We start from the raw sequence: 26,319 nt of genomic DNA on the forward strand, positions 1-26,319 counted from the left end.
CTGCCCCTTACTCACATGGTCTCCATCTCTCCAGCCCCCACATACTATTCTAAATGTTATTTTAAAATGTGAGTATCTGGCGTTAGATACATAAAGATAAACCTCGCATTGTGTTCTGTGTATTTTAATAATTAACCAAAATACTGACCTGTGAGTAAGCTGATGCTGTCATAAGCCAAGGATGTATTTTCCTGTCACCCAAGTCTCCTTTTTTTTTATGAACAGGAGAATCACCATAAACTATCATATCTTCTCTTGATAAACATTTTAAGTGAGAAATCTTTTCACTTCTCAAAAGAAAAAAAAACCTGCAGCAAATAATGGACTTTCTCTATAAAGTGCCTTACACCGTGGAAATGCTGTGAGGAAGCTAAGTAGAAAGTTCCAGAGTACCACTGTGTCCCTGGTAAGTCACAGTACTTCTCCTTTTGTTGTTGTTTTTTTTGTTTTGGCCACACCACATCGCTTGTGAGATCCTAGTTCCCGGACCAGGGATTGAACCTGGGCCCTCGGCAGTGAAAGCGCAGCGTCTCAACCCCTGGACCGCCAGGGAATTCCCCACAGTACTTCTTACTAGAACAACTATTTCTTCAATACTACTGTCTGCTACATACTTTTCATTCAAGTTAGGAGATGGATGGTTACAGGACCATTTGTAAACTCAAGCCCTAGAGTTATAAAATGCCCTGCCTGATGGTGTTTAACAAGGCCGTTCACTGCCGGGTTCCCTAGTGTGTCAGGGATGTCTTGTGGGTGTTAATTGAGCTCTTCAGTAAGTGTTCCTGTGTGTCCTTTGCCACATCTTTGGAAGCCTCTCTAAAAAGAGAAATGTGTGAAGATAGGAAAATAACCCACACCAGGATAATGCTATCACTGTATCTGCTTAGGAATCACTCATTTTAGGGGTATTCACTAGACTCTTCTCCCCCCTTTCTTTTCCCAAAGGTTTTGTTTTGTTTTACTTCTGGGTTATTTTTTTCATGTCCAATTAGTCTGAGGATCAACTTAATAATAAGCTCTGACCAAGGATAATCCCAACTTGAAATGTGCAATAGTAAATCTATTCCTGAGATTTAAAAAAAAAAAAAATGGATAATTTTTTTATTTGCTGGAATCATTACAAATTAATGTATACATATATTATTTTATGAATAATATATTTCAGCAAATTTTAGTTGTTTTCTTTTTCTCCTTTTTTTACAGTACCCCTTGATGGGCTTTTAAAATTATGTGGTATGCAATGTTAGCACTACAGAATACTTACGTTTGGTGTGTGTCCATAAGCCAAATTCCTTTTTTGGAGGTTCAAGGACAGTTGCTAGCCTAATTCTCTTGCATCTTCATGCTATAAATTGCAAGTATTTAGAAGTGCGGCATTGCAGAGATAGTTGTTTCTTCCTATAATTGGGCTATGAGAAGGTTATTCTTTGTCACAATAAAAATTAATATTCCCTTTCTTTGGGGATTAATTTCTAAATTTGAAGACTCTGGGTCGGAGTTGGCCGGACTGTTGCACTGAAATTTCAGCCCCTAAGAAACAAAAATAGGTTTTGAAATAGTTTCTAGGTTACTGGCACAGAAAGCTGGCTAAAAGCTATAACTTACTTTGGATAGTCCTAGTTAGTACAATTCCATCAGCACAGGCTGTTCTCTTAGACTCTGACTCAAATTTAGGAGACAATAAAATGTAAGGTTCCCTAAATTCTTACCTGTAAGTTTAGGCTTGGATGATTCTCCTTTATTTTAGTAGAGCCCCTGATTTGGGGAGGGGAGACATTTAATCAGATATCAGTTCTGTATTTCACCTTACTGAACTATCCACATTCATTTGTTATTTTAGTTTAAGTTATAGTTTGGATCAGATGGTGCAGGCTGTAGTTATACTGGAAAACGTGTAGTCTTGGAGTTGCAAGATCCTATCTCTACTTACTATGGACTGACCTTGCTCAAATAATTTAGGTTTTCTGAACCTTTGTCTTTATCTGTAAGACAGAAATAATACCCTTCTCAAGATACTTATAATTAATAATAATAATAATAAAACTGTCTATTTGAGTGCTGTGTGTTTGCATGTGTACTAGGCCCTACAAGGGTTGATACTGTTGTTATCCTCATAAAGAAGACAAGGCTTAAAAGGTTAAGTATGCTTCCTAAGTTCATGGAGTAGACCAAACCAAGATTCTGTCCAATTCCAGTGATTTTGCGTGTGGCCGTTAGAACATGGTGCTTCTCCTGTTAAGTGAGTTACCACATCTGAAAGTACCTGGTACTTTATAGGGACTCAATACAAGTTACTTCTTCTTTTCTCTCAGCAGAATAAATTATGTGATTTATTGACTGAACTCTAGCTTTTTATGAGCGAATGATCTACACATTATCACACAATTTCTGATAAGGAAACTTTAATAGCTGCTTTATTAATTACAACCCTCATCCATTATTTTTCATACCAGTGGCCTTATAGAACCTTCCATGCATCATCTCATTAGCTCTGTTTGCCCCTCCTCAGTAAAGGAGCCTCTCAGCCATCAGTAGAGCCCAGAGACCTCTCCAATGATAAGGAGAAGGGAAATGCCCCGGCTCATAACCTCTGAACTGTCCCATCTCAGGTATACATTGGGAAGGGAAGTACCTTTATAAACACCTGTGACATTTTAAAATTCCAAATGCGCACCTTGTAAGACTCAAGAGGGTGATTTCCACTGAATTCCGTGAGAAAAGATCCAGATATTAGTGGCCACATTTGCTAAATTCTTTTCGAAGGGATTCCTTTAATAGAAGTGCTCTTGTTGCTAACTTGGAAATGAGAATTATGGAAGCTTATATTTTCTAACTGAGCTTGTTTTCTGTTTAGGAAGCATGAAACTTTTCTCTCCTGGTTTTTGTATCTGTGATTATGTTGGTGCTGTCATGACATCGTCTTGCCTAACTACAAAAATGTTTTCTTGGCTGAGCTTAGAAACCCACTATACTTCTTATGATCTTCAAAATACATGTGTTGGTCCATGATATGGGAACACACTAGGTCCTCAATCAACAAACCTTCAGTCATTCTGGAATTCCCATTCTGGAAAGTGGCAGCCCCGGCCTCCAACACAGAGAAGCAATGCCCTTTCTTATTTCTCCTTTGACAAACCCTATACCTTTCCAAGGCCTACCCTGCCCTAGTCTTGAGCTGTAGTTAGAGGAAAGAGAGATTGAGACTTGGAAGGCAAGCAATTATCTTGTTCTCTGGTCCTGACTCAGATAATGCTATGAGTAGAAGGGGCCCGGAGCTTCCACTCCCCAGAATTACGATTCTCTTTCTACAAACTAAACGTCTGCCCCTGCGTAGAATACAGCTTCTATTAAATCAAGAGGCTTATTCTTTTTTTTAATTAATTAATTTATTTATTTATTTGGCTGTGTTGGGTCTTCGTTTCTGTGCTAGGGCTTTCTCTAGTTGCAGCAAGCGGGGGCCACTCTTCATCGCGGTGCACGGGCCTCTCACTATCGTGGCCTCTCTTGTTGCGGAGCACAGGCTCCAGACGTGCAGGCTCAGTAGTTGTGGCTCACGGGCCTAGTTGCTCCGCGGCATGTGGGATCCTCCCAGACCAGGGCTCAAACCCGCGTCCCCTGCATTAGCAGGCAGATTCTCAACCACTGCGCCACCAGGGAAGCCCCAAGAGGCTTATTCTTATTAGAAAGAAATTATTCCAATTCCAAAGTTATGTGGCTGTACCCTTTTTCTCCCGCTGGTTGAAATTCTTTATTGTCTTTAGTGGAGTCCTAATGACCCAGACAGTGGTCCAGTTTTGGTTCCCTGGCTTACAACTGCTCAAGTAACATTCTCAGCTGTGGAATAAATATGGACTGTCAACTTATTTTAAATGTCAGCCTTTTAAAATATGTATGGATATATGATATTTCTTGATCATTTAATTCAGGTAAAATAAGTTGTAACAGAGTCGATATGGTGCTTCCAAGTGGCAACAATGGATATGAAAGGAGGAGATGAGGTGCCCCACCTTCAGCACCCAAGGGAGACACACACACACACACACACACACACACACACACACACACGTCTTCCTGCCCTACCATTTACCAGATTCATATGAAAACAAAATAAACAAGGCACACCTTTGCACAGTCAGCTTCTTTTTGTGACCAGTAGGCAAAATGGTGTGAAGGTGAAACACCTGGGCCTTGGAGTCAGGCACACCTGGTTTGGATCCCAAGCCCACAGTTAGAGCTGAGTGGCCTTGGGCAGGTTACCCACCCCCTCTCCCCAGCCTCAGGGTCATCGACTGTTAGCTGACAGTAGTGACGGTAACTAGAGGCTGAAGGAGACAACACATGTCAGAGGCTCAGAGGCTCAGCGTGGGGCCTGGTGAACAGTAACTCTCAATTATAAGCATAATTATGCGACTGCTTCCCCTTTAGGCCATCTGCTACCTAGAACTGTGGCGGCCCCTGCCCTCCACTTTAAAAAGCTTTTATTTGCAGAAAGAGAGGACAACTTCTGTTCTCTTGTGATTGGTCAGGCCCTCAGGTGCTGGCTGATGGGGTTCGCAGATGACGGGATGGCTTCCCCTCTTCTTTGAGCTTTCATTAAATAATACCTTCCTTATTAGCTCAAGAGGATGTGGGTCACAGTCGCTGCCAATCCCCCCAGAACCCTCCTGTAGGGTTCTGTAAGGAAGCCAAGGGTCTTGTAGCTGAGAAGCTGCAGAACACTTCCCTCTGAGTGTTGAGAGATCTGAGGGCAAGAACAAAATAGGCCTTGTGCTTTCCAGGTCCACACACTTATTATTCTCTTGTTTGATCCAAGAGTATCTCTGTAAGGTAGCAGAACTGGGTTTTTTTTTTTTTTACCCTCCCCACCTTTACAGAGGGGGAAACTGGAGGCTTAGAAGTTCTGCAAGGCAAAACGGAAGCTGAATCTAGGCCACCTAATCCTCCAGGTCAGCGCTCTCTGCACCCGGCTGCCGTCACCAAGAGCATTGGAGGCCGAGAGAGGAGGGACACAGGGGCTAGTGTCCCTGGCGGGTGGGGCTGTCCCCGGCACGACTCACGGAGCAGCATCTCTGCAGTTAGAGAGACCTCCCCACCGGGCCCTTCCTGTCCAGGCCCGCCCTGCAGGCAGCTCAGCGCACCTGCCACCCTCCTCCCTCCCAGCTCCTCAAGGCGAGCTCAGGGGACCAGCCCCTCCTCTGCCGGGGCAGGATGTGAAGACCTCCACAAGGCAAATCACATCCATTTGATATTGAATAAAAGGCTGCTATGGTGTGTGAAGTGACAATTCCCTGGTGGGTGATGTCATGCTGTTTTGTTTGTCTCCATGAACGGTGGGGATCCGATTTCAGTTGTGAAGAAAACAGTCTGGGGAAAAAAGTTACTTCGTTTGGAAAATTTCAAGAAGCCATAAATACAGTTTGATGAAAGTGCAGTCACAGGCGGACAATGGCTTTGGGATGGAAGAAGAGCTCCCAAGAGGCTGGGTCCTTCACCCCGCCACTGCCATCAGCAGCCCTGCTTCCCTGGTGCTTCTGGCAAAATCCCCAGCAATCCCCTCTCTGCTGAGCAGACCCCATAACCCAGGGGCGAGCTGCCTGGGGACGTGTTTTCCCTGGTCTCCATCCTAAATTGCCTCCTGCCCAGTCCATCCCTGGAGTAGCTGGCACAATGGGGCCCGCTTCCCTCTCGTAAATGGTTGACCTGCATTTCTGAGTTGCTGTTAAAGCAAATTAAAAATAATATTTTGTTGTTTTCCTTTCTTATACACTTTCTAGCCTTGCAATCTCTTGCGAATCCTTTTTGCTTTTCATATTCTTCTCTTTTTTTTCCCCTACAGTTGGCACAGTGAGTGAGAGAGAAAACAGAGGATGAAATTCTATTTTGCTTTTCATGAGAAACTAAAGAGTATAATTCCCAGTCCAGATCCCCAGCCCTGAGTCAGGAAGGAATGACCACTGCCAGGCAAGACCAGAGGCACATTGCTTACATCCAGGGGCAAGTTTTCAAGAAATGCATCTCTCTCTCTCTCTCTCTTCAATTATATAAAAACAATATGGCAAGATTACAGAATTTTGGAAGATAGGAGACAGTCTCCCTAACTCAACCCCTCCTTCCATCCTTGTGTCTACCTGGCGCCAGGTTCCTAGGTCACTGAGCCCCTCATACTGTCTTCCCTGTCACCCCAACCTCCAGTTTTGGGGCATCCTCCGCCTGGGGCCTGGCCTCCACGGTACTCCCAGACTCTGGGAGCTAGTCTTTCCTGACCCTTGTTCACAGCTTCACATCTCCATCCCTGAATCAGTTACCAGCAGCACCGGGCCCCTTGTGCTCGTGCTGATTACAGGAGCCCTTCCCTTTGGCCTAAGGTCTCAGCAGCACAGGTCTGCCAGCCTGGGTGCCCACAGTGGCGGCCTACCACTGCCATCCTGCAGGTGTGAGCTGGAGGCCGCCTCAGCTTTGACACTGCCCCAGGCACAGCAGGCGCCCGCCAGGCCACAGGGTCAGGGCAGGGGCTCTGGGACAGGGCGTGGAGCCGGCCCTTCTTTACCTCCCAATCCCCTCCTGCTCCACCCGGTTCCTGGACACGTGGGACTTCAATAAACATCTGAGGAACCACGGGGGAGACCATGTGTGTCTCTGGGAGGGCTTCCAGCCCCTCAGGCAAAGCATAGCCAGATGATAGAAAAATAAAAACAAAGCCAAGCTTCTTTAAAAGTCCCCATTAACCCAATTAGTCAAATCCTGAAGGGGCCTTTGTCTTAATGGAATTCTACTCTATCTCAATATGACTTGAAATAAAGGAACCATCAGTTTGCATTTAGGAAGTGGGTTTTCAAGCTCACGGGATTTGACTTCTAGACATGAGTAGTTTTTCCTCATAGATCAGGCTGTCCCATAGAAATACAATGCAAGCCACTGAAGGAATTTTAAATCTTCTAGTAGACACATTTCTAAAAGGTAATAAGAAATGGGTGAACTTAATTTTTAAAGTATATTTTATTTAACCCAATACATCTAAAATAGTAAGATGGAATCAATATTAAAAAATCCTAATGAGCTATGTTACATTCTTTTTTGTACTAAGTCTTTGCAATTGTACCCTTCCAACACACCTCAGTCTGGACCGGCCATGTTTCAAATGCTCAGTATCCACATGGGGCTGGGGGCTACTATTGCTGAACAGTGCAGTTACAGACAAATGTCACCTATCCTGGGAAGGTTCCCTTGAGATATGACCCTAGGAAGTGGGCACTGGCTCTGAGAACACAGCTGCAGGCCAGCAAACCAGAGGCCTTACTCTGAGATCTTAGAACACAACCCAAATCAGGAGTCGTCCAAAGCCTCCCCCAATTTTTGCAGTCCTGACATGGGGTGGGATCCCTCCAGATTCATCTTTTCTCTGTAGTCTCTTGTTTCAGCCTTGTCAGGTATGGGTTGATAGGCCAGGAGTGGGACGTTTTTTCCTTCTGGAGAAACTTCATTAATTTACTCAACAAGTACTTACTGGGCAGCTTCTATGTGCCAGGCACTGTTCTAGGACTTGGGATACAGCAGTGAACAAAATAGATTCCTGCCCTTGAGTAGACAGACAATAAAAAGTAAACAAAATAAGTAAGCAGATCGAAGGGTATATTAGAAAGTCATAAGTGCTATGGAAACAAAGGAAAAAATAGAGCAAGGTAAGGAAATAAGTGCCGGGGATGGGGCAGGTTGCAGTATTAAATTTCATGGTCAGAGTAGGTCTCCTTGAGAAGGTGAGTTTTGAGCAAGTCTGTATGCAAAGATTTGAAGGAGGAAGGAAGTTGGCCACTAGAGCATCCAGACAGAACAACTAGAGCAAAGACCCTCAGGTGGGCAGGAACATAACCTGACACTATTGTTCGGGAAACAGCAAAAAGACCAGTGTGTCTGGGGAGGAATGGCAAGAGGGAGAGTATTAGGAGATGAAATCACAGGGACAAGGTGGTGAGGGGCTAGATCATGCAGGGCCTTGCAGATCATTGCAAGGACATTGGCTTTTCTGAGAAAATCATTATAGAGTTTTGAATAGCATTGCTCTGACTTAAATTTCAACAGGGCCACTCTGGTTGCTGTGTTGGGAATAGAGTGGAGGAGGGCAGGAGCAGAAGCAGGAGGGCTAGTTAGGAGTCTTATTTCAACAATCCAGGTGAAAGATGATGGTGCTTGGACCAGGATAGTGGCAGTGAACATAATGAAGAATAGCTAATGTTTTCAAGGTAGAGCCGGTGGGAGAAAGAATAGTCAAGGATGACTCCTGGGTTCTTTTTCTTTTTTGGTTGCACTGGGTCTTAGTTGCGGCAGGCAGGCTCCTTAGTTGCTGCTCACAGGCTCCTTAGTTGTGGCACGTGGGCTCCTTAGTTGTGGCATGTGAACTCTTAGTTGCGGCATGCATGTGAGATCTAGTTCCCTGACCAGGGATTGAACGTAGGCCCCCTGCATTGCGAGCATGGAGTTTTATCCACTGTGCCACCAGGGAAGTCCCGACTCCTGGGACTTTTGATTTGAGCAGATGGTAAGATGTCAGGGCTATCGACAGAGATAGGAAAGGCTGCACGTGGGCAGGTTTGTGGGAGAAGACCAGAAGTTCAATTTTGAACGTGTTGAATTTGACATGTCTGTTCAACATCCAAACAGAAATAGCAAGTAGGCAGTTGGAATTATGAGTCTAGAATTTGGGAAAGAGATCAGGGCTGGAGATACAGATTTGAGAGTTTCCAGCATATGGGTGGAATTTAACGCCTTGCCTCAATGAAGTCATCTGAGAAGTGAGTACAAAAAAGAGTATTCCGAGACACTCCAACATTAAGATGTTGGGAAGATAAGGAGAACCAGCAAAGGGGACTGAGGAATAGTGAGGAGGAAAACCAAGAGACTATTGTGTCCTGGAAGCCAAAGGAAGAAAGTGCTTCAAGGAAAAAGGTGAGAACTGTATAGAATGCTCCTGACAGGTCAAGTAAGATGTGACTGAGAAATGAGATTTGGCCATTGGATTTAGCAACATAGAGGTCACTGCATTCTTGATGAGAGCAGTTTCCAAGGCACGACGGGAACAAAAGCCTGACTGGTGTAGACTTAAGATAGAATATGTGGGACAGAATTGGAGACAGTGAGTGCAGACAACTCCTTCAGGAGTCTTGCAGAAGGGTAGCTGGCAGGGTAAGTGAGGTCAAGAGAAAGCTTCTTTTAAAAATCAACTTTAGGCAATTCCCTGGCGGTCCAGTGGTTAGGACTCGGTGCTTTCACTGCTGGGGCCCAGGTTCGGTCCCTGGTCGGGGAACTAAGATCCTGCGAGCTGTGCAGCGTGGCCAAAAAATAAATATTGAGGCATAATTTACATTTAACACATTTGAAGTATACAGTTCAATGAGTTTTGACAAATATATACATCCATGTGACCACCACAACAAACAAGGTATATAACACTTTGATCATCCCCCCCCAAAATTCCCTCGTGCCCCTTCATGGTCCTTGTCACCGTAACTACCCCCATCCCCAGCACCACTGATCTGCTTTTTGTCACTGAGATTAGTTCTGCCTTTTCTAGAATTTCATCTGTTAAATCATACGTGAGGTACTCCTGTGTCTAGCTTCATTTGCTCAACATATTTTTGAGACATAGCTCCATCTTTCATATTGTTAAGTGGTATTCCATTGTATGGATATATCACACTTGATTACCCATTCACTTGTTGGACATTTGAATTGTTTCCAGTTTTTGGCTATTATGATTGTTTTGGCTATGAACATTTGTATACAAGTCTTAGTTTAGACATAAATTTCACTTTTCTTGGAGAGATATCTAGGAGTAGAATTGCTGGGTCATATCATAATGTATATTTAATTTTATCAATTACCAAAATGTTTTCCAAAATGACTACATAATTTTACATTTTAACCAGCAATGTATGAGTTCCAGTTGCTCCACAGAGTTACCAAACACTTGATACTGTCAGTCTTTAAATTGTAGAGGAAGTTTGGTTTGTTTGTTTGCAGAGAGTTCTGGTATACTGTTGGCCCAGCTTCCCCTAATGTTACCATCTTACAAAGCCATGGTATATTTGTCAAAACTAAGAAATTAACATTGGTATGATACTAACAGCCCAACTACAAACTCTAATCAGATTTCACCAATTTTATCACTCGTGTCCTTTTTCTGTTGGACACCACATTGCATTTAGTCAGCATGTCTCAGTCTTCTCCCATCTGTGATCATTTCTCCGTATTCTCTTATTTTTCATGACCCTGACAGTTTTAAAGAGTACCGGTCAGGTATTTTATAGAGTGTCCCTCATTTTGAGTTTGTCTAAGGTTTTCTTATGATTCAACTGGGGTTATGGGTTTTAAGGAAGAACACCCCAGGGGTGAAGTGCCCTTTTCATTAGATCATACCGGGGGGTACATGGTAACCACATGGCTTATCACTGGTGGTGATGTTACCTTCATCACTTGGTGAAGATGGTGTCCACCAGGTTTCTTTCCTATAAAGTTACTATTTTCCCCTATCCATATTCTACTCTTTGGAAGCCAGTCACTAAATGCAGCCCACCCTCAAGGAGAGGGGATTTAAGCTCCACCTCCTGGAGGGGGGAGTAGCTACATGTATTATTTGGAATTCTTCTGTAGAAGAGACTTTCCTTCTTTTTTGTTAATTTATTATTTATTATCAGTTACTAATATTTATTAATTTGTTGAATCATTTATTTAAAGAGAAAGCTTTCTTTATAAAAGATGGGGAAAATAACAGCCTATCTGTAGGCTGATAACAGTGATCCTGTGGAGAGCAAAATATTGTAAGAGTATCTTTGGCTTCTTCAGTAAGTGTTGAAAAATTTTTTCACTCTTAGAGTCTCTGCCATTGCTCATAATAATTTCACTTTTACCCACAGTTAATTTCCTTAGGCTCTACTGGAGGTCAGGCCACCTTCTGAGATCAGGGCAGTTTTCCCAGGTGACCCTGCGCTGGCTGAGAGCTCCACGGAACCAGGCGTCAGGTCTGGTCATCCAGCAGAGCCCCTTGGTGCTTGTGGGAGGGGTGGCGCCTCTCCCAGGCTCCTCAGCCGACAGGAGCTCAGTGCAGCAGGGAATTCCAGGGCTGGGGAAGAGCCCGTGTTTTCCTTTGGGTAGGAAAGAGCGGGACATCTGTCATGGAGAGCTGTGGCAGCTGGAGCCCTCTGCAGGGGACTGTGAGGGAGGATTCTAGGAGAAGGAAACAGCAGATGGAGCCCCTTGGCTCCAACTCAGAATCCAGAACAGTGGGCCCTGTGTGTCTTCTTTCCCCTCATTGGAAGGATGGAGCTCTGGGAACAATGGCCAGGGCTCCGAGCTCTGGCTGGGGGCTTAGGGAAAAGGAAAATCTGAGCGCCCCAGGGCAGGGGATGAGATGGGTATGAGCTTGAAGGCTCAGGTTAGAAACTCAGTGGGAGAAGAGACAGCCCGGGAGAGAGAGGCCCGGGACAGGCCCTTGGTCACTGCCAGCCAGCTCACCAGCCCCGCCTCTGCAATCCCTGCCGTCAGAGAGCTCTCATCTGGTTCCAACTGGGGAACTCCAGGCCCACACGCCTGGGACTGCGGGGTGCAGGGGTGGTGGAGAGAGTGGTTGGGACAAAGGTGACATATCCTGGGCGGCAGAAATGATCTCCAGGTGTGTATTTTGCAGAGGCTAGCGGTATGGTGTCTGCATAGATGTGTGTATCTGTAGATGAATCAGTCCACACCCTGCCGTGACACCAGCACTGTCACCATTGAAAGAAAGGTGGTAAATTCCCTCTCATTCAGAGAATACCTCTCTTTTCAACCAGCGGCCCACGGGTTTCTCATCAAGATAGTATTTCATTGTGCAGGGAAGGAAACTTACCATGTGGAAATTCCCACTTCCTCCCGAGAACAGCGCATGCAGTGTGAACCTCGGTAAGAATCCACCCCACTGCCCCCATGCCTCCGAGGGCAGCTTTGCTTTTTGGAAGACTGCAGCCACCCTAGGTCTTATCCAAAGTCTCAGCCCAAGTCTGAAAAATGCCTGGGACATACCTAAGAGCCAGTCTCCCGAGCACCAATAACCTGATTGATTGGAGCAGGTATCTAAGGTGTTTTCTGCTCTGCATCTCCTTCTTCTGACAGCAGCACTCGGCTTTCCTTGGGGAGCGCTCTTCAACCTTCTCTGTTCCTATGCTTCTGTAGCGGCGCATGGCCCAGGCCCCAGGGGTGGACACAGAACCCAGGCTGGGCCAGTCAGAGGTAACTTCGGCAGGCACTGCTAGACTCGAGTTAGGGCACAGCCTGCCCGAGAGTGGAGCTGATGCTGAGGGAAGGGAGGCCGAGAGGAGGGCAGAGTCCTGAGAGCATCCTCGGAGCTCCGGCTCCAGCTGGTCTTTTCATTAGAGAACCAAGCAAGTTCCTCTCCATCTTTCCCTCCCCCTCTCCTTCCTTCCTCCCTCCTTTCCTTCCCTCCCTCCCTGCCTTCCTCCTCCTCCTCATTCTTCTCCTTCTCTCTCTCTCCTACTTATTTTGGCACAGTCCATCCAGTTTGAGTTTGGTTTTTGTCTCTTGCACTAAAATTGTTCCAAAAAATACTCTGATGGCATTTCCACCTCCTGTGGCCGCAGAAGCCCCTCTCCCGCCTTCGACACTGAGAAAGGCTCAGGTGCCATGAGGCTACTGAACCATCCCAGCCCACAGCCCCTTTTGTCCCCTACAGTGGGAAGTGAGAACATATTTTTAAATTGAATACACGTACCTTTCTATTATACAAATAATACAAAAATTTATTTTTTTAATTAGAGAAGAGGGGGAGAATTACTCATAATCCAGCCACTGTGAGCATTTTAGTCTATTTCCTTACAAAGGTTTCCCCAGACACACTTTCATAGTTACAGCCCCAGCACACACACAGTCTATGCTGCTGTTATCATTGCCATCATCATCATACAGGTATTGCCATTAGCATTTCTCTCTTTCCGTGGTTTTTCAAAGTCTATTTTTATCGGCTTCCCTTCAGTTGTTGTAAGATTGGAAAGTAAGCAAATCACAATGTAAACCCACCTGTTTAGGTGAGAGCCATTAACTATAATTAACCATTCTTTTATTGTTTCCGGGAACCTGGGTTTCATCACCTAGAGTTTTATACTGATGCCTGGGTCGCACCCCTAGAGATTCTGATTCGGAAGGACCCAGGGTGGGTTCCAAGAATCTGTATTTCCAAGCAGCTGCCAGGTGATACCAGTGCTCAGGCCTCAGCGTGTGGAACTCACCTGGGGCTAAAATGCATTTGCTATTCAGGTGATTCATAAGTAGATTCAAGCATGAGAAGCCCAGGTATAGATGAGTCCCAACTTTCAGGCGGAGTCATTTACTAAACATTAACTCATGCACCTGTGGTCCTTCAGAAGCCTACGATTTCTTGGGGGCCAAGTTTCCAAGGCGGGTATGACCTAGAGCTTCACGCCTAAAGCTTCTGGGATCCCCCAGTTTCACAGAAGCTGAAAAGGGGAAACATGAGTGAAGGGTTTCTTTCATTGTTCTTCTCTAACCTTCGCCCAGTTGGTTAGAGGTTAAGGGGCAGGCGGTGGGAGATGGGAGCCTTCAGTTCACTTTCATATTTATTTAGTGTTGGGGACTATTCAGGGGATGCGATGATGAATAAAACATGGTTCTGGCCTGTAGGAGCTGATGACCAATGGAAAGATGAACACAAAATAAATAAGTGCCGTGTAACCTGAGAAGGAGTGAGGGTCGAGCGAGGCAGGGTTCCCTGGCAGCACAGAGAAAGGCACTCGGGCTGCCTCAGGGGGTCGGGAGGCTGAGCTGAGTAAGAGTTAGCAGTTGACCACGTGAAGGGAGGGGGAAGGGCACCGTGGCTGATGGAACAGCAAAGCCAAAGAGGTAGGAAGCATCGTGGTGCTGTTAGGTGAGGGGTGGTGAGAAATGGGGCTGGAGGACGAGGTGGGGCGAGGCCCAGACAACCTCAGCTGGAGGGCGGTTTGGAACCTCTCATGTTTCTGGTCCTTGAGCCCGAGAACCCAGCGTGGAGCTAGCACGGGACCGTTTGAGGATTTTCAACCAGTCCACTAAGTGGAATGACGTGGTTCTCTGCTCAAAATTTCACCTCGAAGGCAACACATTTGGTCGACCGTTCCCTGAGCTCCTGCACACACCCAGGCACCACAAGGCCCCGTCAATAGCTTCTGCAGCGGGAACCCCATGTCCGTCTAAGGACCAGGTATTGGATTAGCTTGCTAGTAATAGAGAACCAAACAGCAGTGGCTTAATCGAAATACAGGCATATTTTCTCTAGAAAGCAGTCCAGGGTTCCAAGAGGGGCCCTGTGGTCAAACTCAAGTACTTCTGCCGTTGGAATCCACTGTCCTTGACTGCCTTGCTACTCAAAGCATGGCCTGATGCCCAACAGCGTTGGCATTGCTGGGAACGGGTTAGAAACACAGCTGTGGCCTACTCTATAGCTCAGAACCACAGTCTGCCTTGTAACTAATCCCCAGGTGATTTACTTGAATACCTGTCGTTGAACAAGTTGGCGTAATCACTTACTGCAGCCCAAGTCGCCAGATGGCTCACCCTGGGAGCTTGGGCTTTGGTTAGGTGAATTTGGGGAGGGTCCAAGAAAGCAGGGGTTTGCTCTGGATTGGGTGCTGCCAGGAAACGGGGCAATTCTATGGTCAAGTATCTTAGCAAGTCTTATCTGTAACGAGGGCAGACCAGATCAAAGCTAAAGTTACAAGTGGTAAAGAAGCAGCTGTTATTCATATTAGCCAGGAGAGGGAGGTGTTCTGTATTTTGTGGTTGTTTTTGTCTGTGTTTGGATAAAATTATGAAGTGGTCCATTTGACTCACTTTATTACAGTCACAGAATAACCTTGTGTGACATTGGTATTCTGTGAGATTGTTTATGTCTAACAAGAGATATCTAGGGACTTCCCTGATGGTGCAGTGGCTAAGAATCCACCTGACAATGCAGGGGACACAGGTTCAAGCCCTGGTCCGGGAAGATCCCACATGCCGCGGAGCAACTAAGCCCGTGCGCCACAGCTACTGAGCCTGCACTCTAGAGCCCGTGAGCCACAACTACTGAGCCTACACTCTAGAGCCCGTGAGCCACAACTACTGAGCCCACATGCCACAACTACTGAAGCCCATGTGCCTAGAGCCTGTGCTCCGCAACAAGAGAAGCCACTGCAATGAAAAGCCCACGTACCACAACAAAGAGTAGCCCCTGCTCGCAGCAACTAGAGAAAGCCTGCGCGCAGCAATGAAAACCCAACGCAGCCAAAGATAAATAAATAAAATAAATAAATTAAAAAAAAAAACAAAACATCTAGACCAGGTTCTAACAAAACTAAGGCCTACCTGAAAGTGTCAGGCCAGTTTTCAGATGTCAGGGGCTGCTTTTTTCTTTCTCGACTTCAGAGATTGAGAGCCAATGTTTTTGTTTGTGGCTTCCTTTTTCAAAGTTGCCTCATAGTCCAATATGGTTGCTAGAGCTCCAGCTGTCACATTAGTGGGGCAGAAACAGGGGAGGGGAGGGTGGAGAGACATTTCCCATCTCCCTTAAAGAGGTTTTTAGGAAGCCCTACCCAACCCCTTGCATTTATACCTCATTGGCTGTCCCTAGTTTCAAGAGAATTGGGAAATACAGTATTTTAGCTGGGTGTGTGGCTTCCCCTCCCCAGTCAGGTACTTCCAGTAAGGCAGAAGGGGAGGTTGGGTATAGAGTTGGCACTGGTAGTCTCTCTCTCAGAAAGGGAAGGCTGGGCTCTGGAATGGGGAAATTCTAGGGCCTGGAGGGTGACAAGATTTTATCTTCTCCTCCTTATCAATATTTAACGTTCCTGCTACTGGTTGGCCGGAACCTTCACATTAAAGAAGAATAAGCCTGTCTCTAGGGTCGGCAAGAAATTCTTGTAAAGTAGAATTTGCTTCTCAGGTTTTCCATACCACTCGCTGGAAGAGCGGGAGGGGTGTAAACATACAAGTTGGAACTCCCCCCGCCGCCACAGGTGGGAGAGCTGTTGGAACCAGAAAGGAGGTCTCGGAGAAGAGTTCTGCTCTAGCCCATCCTTAGGAAGGATGAGCAGTGGGAAGAAGACAGCTGGAAACAAGTTATCGGAGCTGAGGAGAAGGAAGCATGCCTTCTTTTTTATTTCATAAACCAGCACAAGTGGGCATCCCAAAGGTCAGCCGCCTGCATACACAGTGGTGTCCTAGTAATGCCCACTCACAGTGACGCACCCCACCTCCACCACACATGTAACCACCAGCTCAGGTAGAACTCCACTCCCTTCAGAGAGTCCCCAGTCATTTTCCGGAAGCCCCCAAAGGGACTCCTCACCCGTGTCCCTTTGTAGTGCCAGTTGCCAGGTTTATTGCCTCATTTAACAGAAGTTTACTGCATGCCTTCGAGACACCAGGCCCTGTGCTAATGATGTCATATGAATGATTCAGGTGTCAACGAGAGAGACACATCACAGACGGTAGAGGGCTGACAGCTTACTGAGGGAAGACACAGAATAGTCTAAAAAATATACCCTCATAAATTATGGAAACGCTGTGATTAAAAAAATCTGACAGCGACCAACAGGAGATGGGGTGTTCCTTAAAAATACCCCAAGCATCCGTGTGTGTTCCCGCTTTGGGTCACAACTTCTTTCTGCAGGAAGGAGTTTCCCCCTACACACACCCGTGACTCAGTCCTCACTTCCTTCAGGTCTTTGTCCAAATGTCACCTTCTCGATGCCGCCTTCCCCGGCACCCACCCCCAGCCCCTGACTCCCTAGTTCCCGTCCCTGCTCTATATTCTCTCTAGTTTTACCACCTACCATCTAACATCTTATACACTGGTTTATTGATCGTCTCCCCTCCCCTCCACTAAAACTTCCTTCTAAGAGATGAGGGTTTTTGTCTATTTTGTCACTGCCCCCAGGGTCTAAAAACAGTACGTGATAGGCCTTCAGTGAATGTGTCTTGGATGAACGAATGAGAGAGTGAATGAATGCGTAGCACAGGAAGGGACCGCCAGGGAGGATCCCTGGGACCACGATGGGGAGTTTGTCTTTTCCTCCTTGGGAAGCTGATGAAGCAAGGGTAAAAGTGATTTGGTTTGTGTTTTATCACTGCTCCTCTGGCTCTTTTGGGCAGAATGGCTTGGAAAAAGCCAAGGTGGAAATGGGGGCGGGGGTCAAGGTGCGCAGCCATGGCAGTGGCTGAGGCAAAGAAAACGGCCCTTGGATAAGACGGCTGGATGTGGCGCTGGAGGAAACCGGTTAGATCAAGGGACCGTTTGGCGGTGGGTGGGACAAGATTGTGCTGAATGGGACGGGTATGGGAGAGGAGTGGAACCTGACCCCTGGAATTCTGGCCCCGGCTGCTTGAGACACGCAGATGGGAGGGAGAACAGGTGGGGGCAAGTCAGGAGTCTCCCTTGGGAGGTGTTTTCCCTCTCCTGCTCTGCCCACCCCCCCCCCCCCGTCAACATCTGCAGCCTGCGAAGGGGCGTGGCCAGAATCTCAGCGCAGCCGCCAGGATGGTGCCCGTCGGGGGGGTCCTACAGCCGTTCAGGTGTGCGTGAAAATGTTGCCTTGTCACATCCGTGAACCAAGAATGTTGCACTGTGGCCGTCAAGCCGGCAGCCAGCCGCCCCCAGCTGTGCACCCTGAGGGGATTCACGGTTTGTTCACAGCAGGATACCGGCCCTAGATCGCTAAGGTGCACGTCAAAGGCACGATTTCAGTGAGCCCAGACTCTTGCAGCTTCGCACACATTAGGAAAGCGCTACATTCATTAACTTGAGATGTCTGGTTTTCTCTAATTAACAGTAATCTCGATGTTCTGACTACCTAGTTTTTGTTGCAAAAACTCCTATATACCCTGGCTCCTCCCTTACCCCTTGGGAGCAGTCCCTCGGGGCTATCCAGAGAGGCTGTCTTCCAGGCTTAAGTCCTCAGTTGTGTCTGCCAAATAAAACATAATTCTCAACTTTTAGGCTGTGCTTTTGCTTTCAGGCTGGGCCTTGACCCCTGCTGAGGCAGCCATGCTGGGTTCCGCGCAGGGCGGGGCTCTGCCCATCCCCCCACCTCTCTGACCCTCACCCCTCTAAGGCCCAGGGCCTCAGCCCAAACCCTGTCCCCTTCCTCTTTCCTCTGCAGCGTCCCTGCTCCAACCCAACCTACCTGGCTCCACTGACGAGAAAGACCTGCTTTACACGCCAGCGTCCCAGGGACAGACGCCTGGCCCATCCGCTTGGGAGCCGTCCAGATAACTCTTAGCCTCCAAGGCAACCGCCAGCCAACACTGAAGACGGTGCAGGAGTCAGAAGGAGCAGGGAGAACTTGCCAGGGCACCAGGGCCTCCCCAGAGCCAGGAACCCACAGGTGACACACACTCCAAGGGCCCAGCCTCCTCCCGGGGCTCTGTCCCCCGTTCCAGGGGGACCAGAAGAGGCCTCTGACGAGCCCCCGCGCCACAGAGCTGAGTCCGGTCTCAAGGTGTGCACCTTCTCACTTTCTCCACTTTCCTTCCTGGCCCTGCCTTCCGTTCCCCAGAGACGCTCCCGTCCCATCCCCACTCCACCTCCTTCCCCTCCTTTGTCTGTGTTCTCCTCTGGGCTCTTTGGCCTCTGTATCCTTATTTCAGAGTTTGGGGCTGTGTGTTTCATCTCCTGCTTCTTAATTCCTACAGGCTGGAGGGTGTGTGTTACACTACTACAGAGTGGAGCTGGCAAGCACAGACTGCAGCTGACGGGCCTGCGTGCAAGTCCAACCTGCTGCACTGTGGCCTTGGGCAAGGAAATTAACTTCTCTGTGCCTCCCTGAGAAGTGAGGACGCTAATGCCTACTTGAGAGGCTCCTGGGAGGGTTAAATGAAACCCCGTTTGCAAAGCACCCATCCCGGTATCTGGTGTGCGGTAGGGACACAGCTATTATTCTAGGGTGACAATACTCGACAGCACACCAGGCATTCAGCAGGTGCACAGTGAGTGCTCGGTGGCCAGATGGGCTGAATCTGAGTCTTTGGTTGCCTCACGGGGGTTAGGCACTAGAGCATTTGTTTCCATTTTTCTCTGGACCTGTCTCATATCTGCAGGTGTGGAGAAGTACAGGCTGACCTCTCATTTCCTCAGAGCCTGAGCCGGCAAAGACACAGCGGGTCAAGTTCACAGATAAGTGTAGAAACTGACACTGGCCCCTCTCAAGGGGTGGAGAGAATCTTTCTCGCAAAAGTTTTCACTATTCATCCCACGCTTTTTCTCCCTAAAAGCATCCCTAAAGCAAGAGCAGGCTTTGAGGCAAACTTCTGCCTCAAAGACAGATTTTAGAGACATTCTTTGAAGATCTTTCTGGTCCCATGTGACCTGTTGCAGTGACTGAGGCCCTAATAAAGAGCAATGGGCATCTCCATAGCAGATGGTCATCATGACACCTCCCTGATCGACCCTGACCTGGGCTCCAGGTCCCGGACCAGCCCCAGGCATATTTTATATCCATATGCCTCCTGTCATCCCCATGACCCCATTCTACAGGTGAGGAAACTGAGGCTTGGCAAGGTCACACAGCTGGTAGATAGCAGAACCAAGCAGTGCACTCTGTTTGACCTGTCCCAGCCCACACTCCTGCCATGGGGCCACTCCCTTTTGTAATGGGGTGAGCACTGGCCTAGAATCTGAGGATTCAGCTCTGAGCCAGTGACGCACGCGCCCCCTGGAACCTCAGCTTCATTACTTTCTAAACGGGGGGAGGAAAGGCCACCCTCCCACTGCCCAGGTGAGGGTTCCGGGTGGGGGCAGGAAGACAGTAGAGTGAAAATAAATTTCTTTTTAATTTATAGCTAACCAGATTTTCTCTTGCAGCAATTTATATCTGTTTCCCCTAATTCAGGCAACTGTGAATATGAGAAAAGCATTCAGCCGTTTGAAGAGTGCTATTTAACTCATTACAAAGAACAATTCTTTTGAATCTCTGAAGATTTTCTGGAAGTCACATGTCATTTTCACTTTCACCTATTAAAACTGAAGCTTACATTCAGCGTTTTAAAAAGCGTCCCGGTGCAGAGGCAGCCAGCAGCTGGCGGCACAGGCTGGGTCTCAGGCCGAGCCAGAGGTCATCCCTCCCTGGGAGCACAGACCATCTCAGCAAGTTGCCGTCTTAGGCTCAGACCTGAACTTATTTTGAGAGAAAGAAAGACATGAAAGAGGTCACAATGAACCAACAGAAAATCTTCAACGTCTGTCATTATCTCGATTCACTGTGGGCTTGGGAGTGGCCTGCACACATTCCAGGAGCCCAGCAGGAAAAAGATGGGCCGTGAGGAAATGGAGTTCCTGGGCTGGAGTGGAGCCCAAGGCCTGTATGAGATCCCTTCACACATCTGCTTCCCTCATAAGGGATCCCTAACTCCCAGGCTCTGCCAGGTAGAAACCAAACTAGCTCTGGGCCAGGAGCCAGAGCAAGGGCTTACCTGGTAGGAACATCTGCTAAGCTCTGAACCAAATGCAAAAGCTGCTATTTTAATGATCATAAATTCCTACAGCAGGTTCCCCCAGTACCCTGGCTACCATGTTAATGGAATCATTTTTCAATTTACTGGGTACAGAGGAGACCCGGTGCACAGGGCCGAGCAGAGGGTCTGTGTGTGTGTGTGTGTGTGTGTGTGTATGTGTGTGTGTGTGTGTGTGTGTGTGTGTACACGCCTGCATTTTTCAGGAGTAAGGATATTTGCATAACACAGATATCCTTGCAGATACCAGATAAACAGGAAGTTTCAGAACAGATGCTGTTTCCTTTCGCTGTGAATCAGCAGCCTCTTTCTTCTCATACAGAAATGGTGAAAATCACAGGGTATGGCTCTGGAATGTGCAGTACAGGAGAAAGAGCACAAAGGTTTCCAGTCCCCTTTTTTGGTGGGGGGCTTCCCTGGACACCCAGCCCTGCGAATGCTCCTCAGGCCCGCACTCTCCACCTGCCTGGCTTCCTACAGCGCTTCAGGAGATGCTTGGATGCCAGCCCTAAACGCATTAGCCAAACAGTGTCCAGCCGCACGACATTCGTTTCACCAGTGCTTGGAAGAAGCCCAGCCAGAAGGGTGAGGGAGCCCCTACCTCCTGGTTCCTGGCCCCAGGTTTGTGTCACAGAGAGGCCATGCGGCGTAAGGAGCACGCCCTGGACTTGGCACCAGAATCCCTGGGTTCAGACCCCTGCTCCAGCCAGAGAGACCTTGGGCCACCCGCTTTCCCCTCTGACGCTGGGTTTCCTTATCAGTTCCGTGGGGCTGATAATGGCCCTCTGCAGGTTGGGGGCTGTAATACATGTGAAAAGCAGGGAATATAAAGCAGCAAATAAAAAGCACATGCTTTGGAGTCAGATGTCTGAGTTCATAACCCAGCTCCATTGTGTTCTGGCTATGAGACTTGGGGCAAATTACTGAACTTTTCCAAGTCCATTTGCTCATCTATGAAATGGAGACAATAAGAATAGTCTAACGGAACCCTCATACACTGTTGGTAGGAATGTAAATTGGTGCAGCCACTATGGAAAACAGTATGGAAGTTCCTGAAAAAGCTAAATATAGAACTAGCATATGATCCAGCAATCCCACTCCTGGATACGTATCTGGAAAAAACAAAAACACTAATTCGAAACATTACATGCACCCCAATGTTCATAGCAGCATTGTTTACAATAACCAAGACATGGAAGCAACCCAAGTGCGCATCAACAAATGATTGGATTAAGAAGCTGTGGTATATATATATACACAATGGAATAATACTCAGCCAAAAAAAAAAAAAGAAATACTGCCATTTGCAGTAACGTGGATGGACCTAGAGAATATTATGCTTAGTGAAATGTCAGAGAAAACAAATACTGCATGATATCACTTACATGTAGAATCTAAAAAAAGATACAAACGAATGTATATGCAAAGCAGAACAGACTCACAGATACAGAAAACAAACTTGCAGTTACCAAAGGGGAGAGAGAAGGTGAGAGGGACAAATGAGGGACAAATTAGGGGTATGGGATGAACAGATACAAACTACTATGTATAAAATAGGTAAGAAACAAAGATGTACTGTACAGCACAAGGAACTATAGCCATTATCTATATTGTAATAACTTATAAGGGAGTATAATCTGCAAAAATACTGAATCACTGTGCTGTACACCTGAAACTAACAATATTGTAAATCAACTATAATTCAGCTGGAAAAAAAAAGAATAATCTACCTGACAGTCTATTGAGAGGGTGAAATGACATATCCCTTAGCACCCAGCACAGTGTCTGGCTCACAGGAAACTCTCAACTGTGTGAACCAGTTTTCCCACTGCCTTCTCCCCCTCCTCCTTCCTCCGTCCTCCTTCCGCCTGCCTCATCCAACACTGAAAGACCCGTGAGGTAGGGACCACTGCTGAGCCTCACCAGTGACTGCCCAGCACCTGGCTTGGCATGTAATAAGGCTTAACAAATCAGTTGAATCAAAGAACAGATGTTCCTGGTTCATAGCAGGTGCTGAGGAAATATAGAATATGTATGTATGAAAGCCACAGCATCATGCTCTAGTTTTGAAGTCCCTAAAAGGGGGCCAGTATAATGATTACAGGCATCGTGGGCTTATACAGCAGTCAGATCTGATGTGTCCTTTAACTTCTCTCAGCCTCACTTTCCTGATCTGTAAAATGGGCACAGTAGTAGTAACTCACCCACACTGAGTTGTTTTAGGGTTAAATGAGATAATACATGCAAAATACTTAACGTAGCGCTCTGCACATAATAAGCATGTAGAGGAATGTGTCGGAGAAATCCCAGCTTCAGGACCCTAGAGGAAGATGATTCAAAGACTTGACTTTTTTCCCAAGAGGACAAGCCTTGGGCCTGGCATACCTCTTGCCTCATTTCTCTTGGTTCCCTCCTTCCCAGCAGTATCCCTCTTCCTCCTTAGGCCTGGTGGTCTTTTCTTGTTGAAGAGTTGGTACTTCTGAAGCCCTGCTCCCACCACCCCTGTGGGATTTCTGCACAGGACAGCGAGCTACGCCTCACTGACCCCACTCTGCTGCTCTGTGCATGTGTGTGTGGGAGCATGGGTGCAGGGGTTTGGGAGGCTTGTCTCTGCAAGGCACACAGCACGCTGATCCAGGTATTTACCCTGGGGCTTGGATGCAGTGGACGCAAGGGCGAAGCACCAAGGTCTGTACCCAGATAGCCTGACTTTGCATCAGAGCTCTGCACGGACAAGCTGTCTGACCTCAGACAAGTCTGCCACCCTCTCTCAACCTCAATTTCCTAATCTGTAAAATGGGGACCAGTGCTAGTACCCAGGGCTGCTTTCGAAAACACTTAATAACCAGCTTTGGCACTAACCTATTAAATGAATGCCAGTCAGTACAGGCACACCTGCTAAATATTAACCCTGCTAATTTCTACTGCAGAGGTTGCTATGGCTCCTGGCACATTATAAACACCCTAAACTTTAGCCGTGACTTTTATGTTTAGCTCATGTCACACCGTTCCCAGAACAGTCCCCAGGGGAGGGACATTCAGAGAAGTGGTGCCTCTAAACAGACCTGGTCTTTGTCTTCTCCCAGGTTAGCTAAGAACCCCTTGCTTCTCTTTGCTCACCAGAGAGTCACAAAAGTGCTGGGGATGGGAAAGGACCTTGGTATTATCTGCCCAATGCAAATCAGTGCACCCCTGTGTTCCCCTTGGGTGGGAGCTGTTTTCCCCATGAGAGTTCTTTGCAAATCTTCATCATGGCCACGGAAGTGCAAAATACGTGGTGGCCCAGTCACAGAGTTTGTTCACAGTACAAGCCAAGCCAGTGTGTGGCTCGTAGATCACACACTGGGACCCCCTGCATTGCCCGGATGGAAAAATCCAGAGATGTTTATTGTGCATGTACCACTGGACAGCTTCTGTGTCTTGAGGCCAGAGTCTCTTTCCCTCCTGTTACCACTCTTGGACCAGGTTTTTGAAAAGGGTCCCAGGGCATGCAGAACATGCAGGCAGCCCTCCACAACAGCAGGAATTTATTCTCGGGCACCCCCCATTCTGCTTCCTGCACCCCAACAATCCATAGCCAGAAATATCAAGGACACTGCGCCCAGCTGCCCGGAGGCTAGAGGTCACTTCTGCCCCCCAGCAAGAGTCTGCAGGAGGCCACGTCTGCTAAGGGCCAGGACAGCTGGTCACCCTGGAGGCCCTGCCTGGGCTTTGACGGCCCGCTGGACCCCCGTCATGAAGACTAAATGCAGCCATCTCTCTCCCGCAGACCCGGCAGTCCATCTATGTTTGGGGCGGCGTATTTATGAAGTCCTGTTCTGTTGCCTCATAAAAGATGCTCCCACGGGAGCGAGTGTGGAAGCGGGCCAGGGAGGGAGATGACTCTACCTCAGGGCACCGGTTCTGGAAATGTACCCTGGTTGCCCATCAGGGCCAAATAATAGAATGCAAACCCCAATGGGATTTTCTAGTAAGTGTTTTAACGGAGGACTTTTTTTCTTTTTAGAACTGCATCCTTCATGATTAGAGCCCAGCAGGAATTTACCCAGGGGTTTTTCGAGCATCTATATTTGTCCTTTGCTGTGTCACAACTGTCAACAAAATAACACTGTAATGATAAAGCTGCCATTTCTTGTCTGTAAACTCTGCTCCAACCTCTAGCAGGTATTTATAGTATACATATTCTGTCCTTTGATGTATTCCTTGCCAAAACCCATGAGAAAGGAAGTATAATAGCAATACTAATTATTATACTAATTATGCTTTTGATTATAATTATTATTATAATCAATAATAAAATAAATTTTATTTTAATAAATAAAACATGCGTTAAACTTTTTTTAACATGCCAGACTTTGTGCTCATTGTCCTATAACTAACATCTCACTTGTTCCCTCCATGAGCCCCATAAAGTAAGTACTATTATTGCCCCATTTCACAGATGAGTAAGAGGAGACCTGGGACTCCAGCCCAGATCAGCTGCACCCAGAGCCTGTGAGCTTCCCCACTGCACCCTCCAGCCTCCCTTGTCAGCCCTGCTTCTCTTCACTCGTCTCCTACCGGGGGAGGCAAGGGCCAGGGGGCTGAGGAACCCACGGCCAGCGTGCGGGCTGCTGAGGGGGCCAAGCTCCAGGATGCAAACGCTCCTGCCTCTCCTGGCAGGTCAGAATTCCGGGGCTGGCTTCCCACAGCCTCCCTGCCAGTCAGTGCCGACTAGGGCTAACTCCCCCTTAGCTCAAATGAAATAATCAGGATGACTGCTGTCAGCTGCACTGACAGCTCTAGATTAGCCACTCGAACTATTAGATTGACACCTTGGGAGCTGAAATTAGAGGACCGAGGACTGAAGAACCTTAGCAGCAAATACAGAGCTCTGCCATATCCTTCCGCCTTGCCCCAGTTTCCCCTATTGTTAGCACCTTGCATTAGTGTGCCACATTTGTTATAAATGATGAAACAGTATTGATACACTATTTTTTTTTTTTTTTGGCCGTGCCACGCGGCTTGTGGGATCTTAGTTCCCTGACCAGGAATCGAACCCAGGCCCTCGGCAGTGAAAGTGCGGTGTCCTAACCACTGGACCGCTAGGGAATTCCCAATATTGATACATTACTATTAACTAAAGTCCAGAGTTTACATTAAGGTTTACTCTCGGTGTTGTACATTCTATGGCGTGGACAAAGGCATAATGATATGTATCCACCACTACAGTACTGAGCAGAATAGTTGCACTGCCCCCCAAATCCCCTGTGTTCTACCTGTTTATCCCTCCCTCTCCTCCAGTTCCCCACCTCTCACCTCCTGCCCCAATCCCGGGCAACCACTGATCTTTTTATTGTCTCCATAATTTCACTTTTTCTAGAATGTCACATGTAATTGTTGGAATTATACAACATGTAGCCTTTTTAGATTGGCTTCTTTCACTTAGTAATCTGCATTTAAGGTTCCTCCATGTCTTTTCATGGTTAGATAGCTCATTTCTTTTATCACTGAATACTATTCCTTTGTCTGGAGGTACCACAGTTTATCCATTCACCTACTGCAGGACATCTTGGCTGCTTCCAGGTTTGGGCAATTATAAATAAAGCTGTTATAAACATCGGTGTGCAGGTTTTTACATGAAAGTTAAGTTTTCAAGGAGAACAATTGCTGGGTTGTATGGTAAGAGTATGTTTAGCTTTGTAAACAGTATTTTAAACTTAATTTTACTTTGGACATTATGTTTTTTAGTGGGAGTGCTTAAGTTGTTCTGGGGATTTGCAATTCTTTCAACAGGAGCAGGAGATTTCTCAAGTACAA

At 47.1% G+C, this 26,319-nt stretch overlaps 1 long non-coding RNA gene across 1 annotated transcript; it reads left to right on the forward strand.

Annotated features, from left to right (window-relative positions):
* The first annotated feature begins 242 nt into the window (after positions 1 to 242).
* Positions 243 to 24,734, forward strand: LOC132351659 (uncharacterized). The gene is made up of 3 exons (XR_009498448.1): positions 243 to 406; positions 18,174 to 18,512; positions 18,706 to 24,734. It is a non-coding gene; the product is annotated as an uncharacterized LOC132351659 (long non-coding RNA).
* Positions 24,735 to 26,319: the final 1,585 nt, after the last annotated feature.

The sequence above is a fragment of the Balaenoptera ricei genome, chromosome 17 (assembly GCF_028023285.1).
Source record: "Balaenoptera ricei isolate mBalRic1 chromosome 17, mBalRic1.hap2, whole genome shotgun sequence".
Taxonomy (NCBI): Eukaryota; Metazoa; Chordata; class Mammalia; order Artiodactyla; family Balaenopteridae; genus Balaenoptera; species Balaenoptera ricei.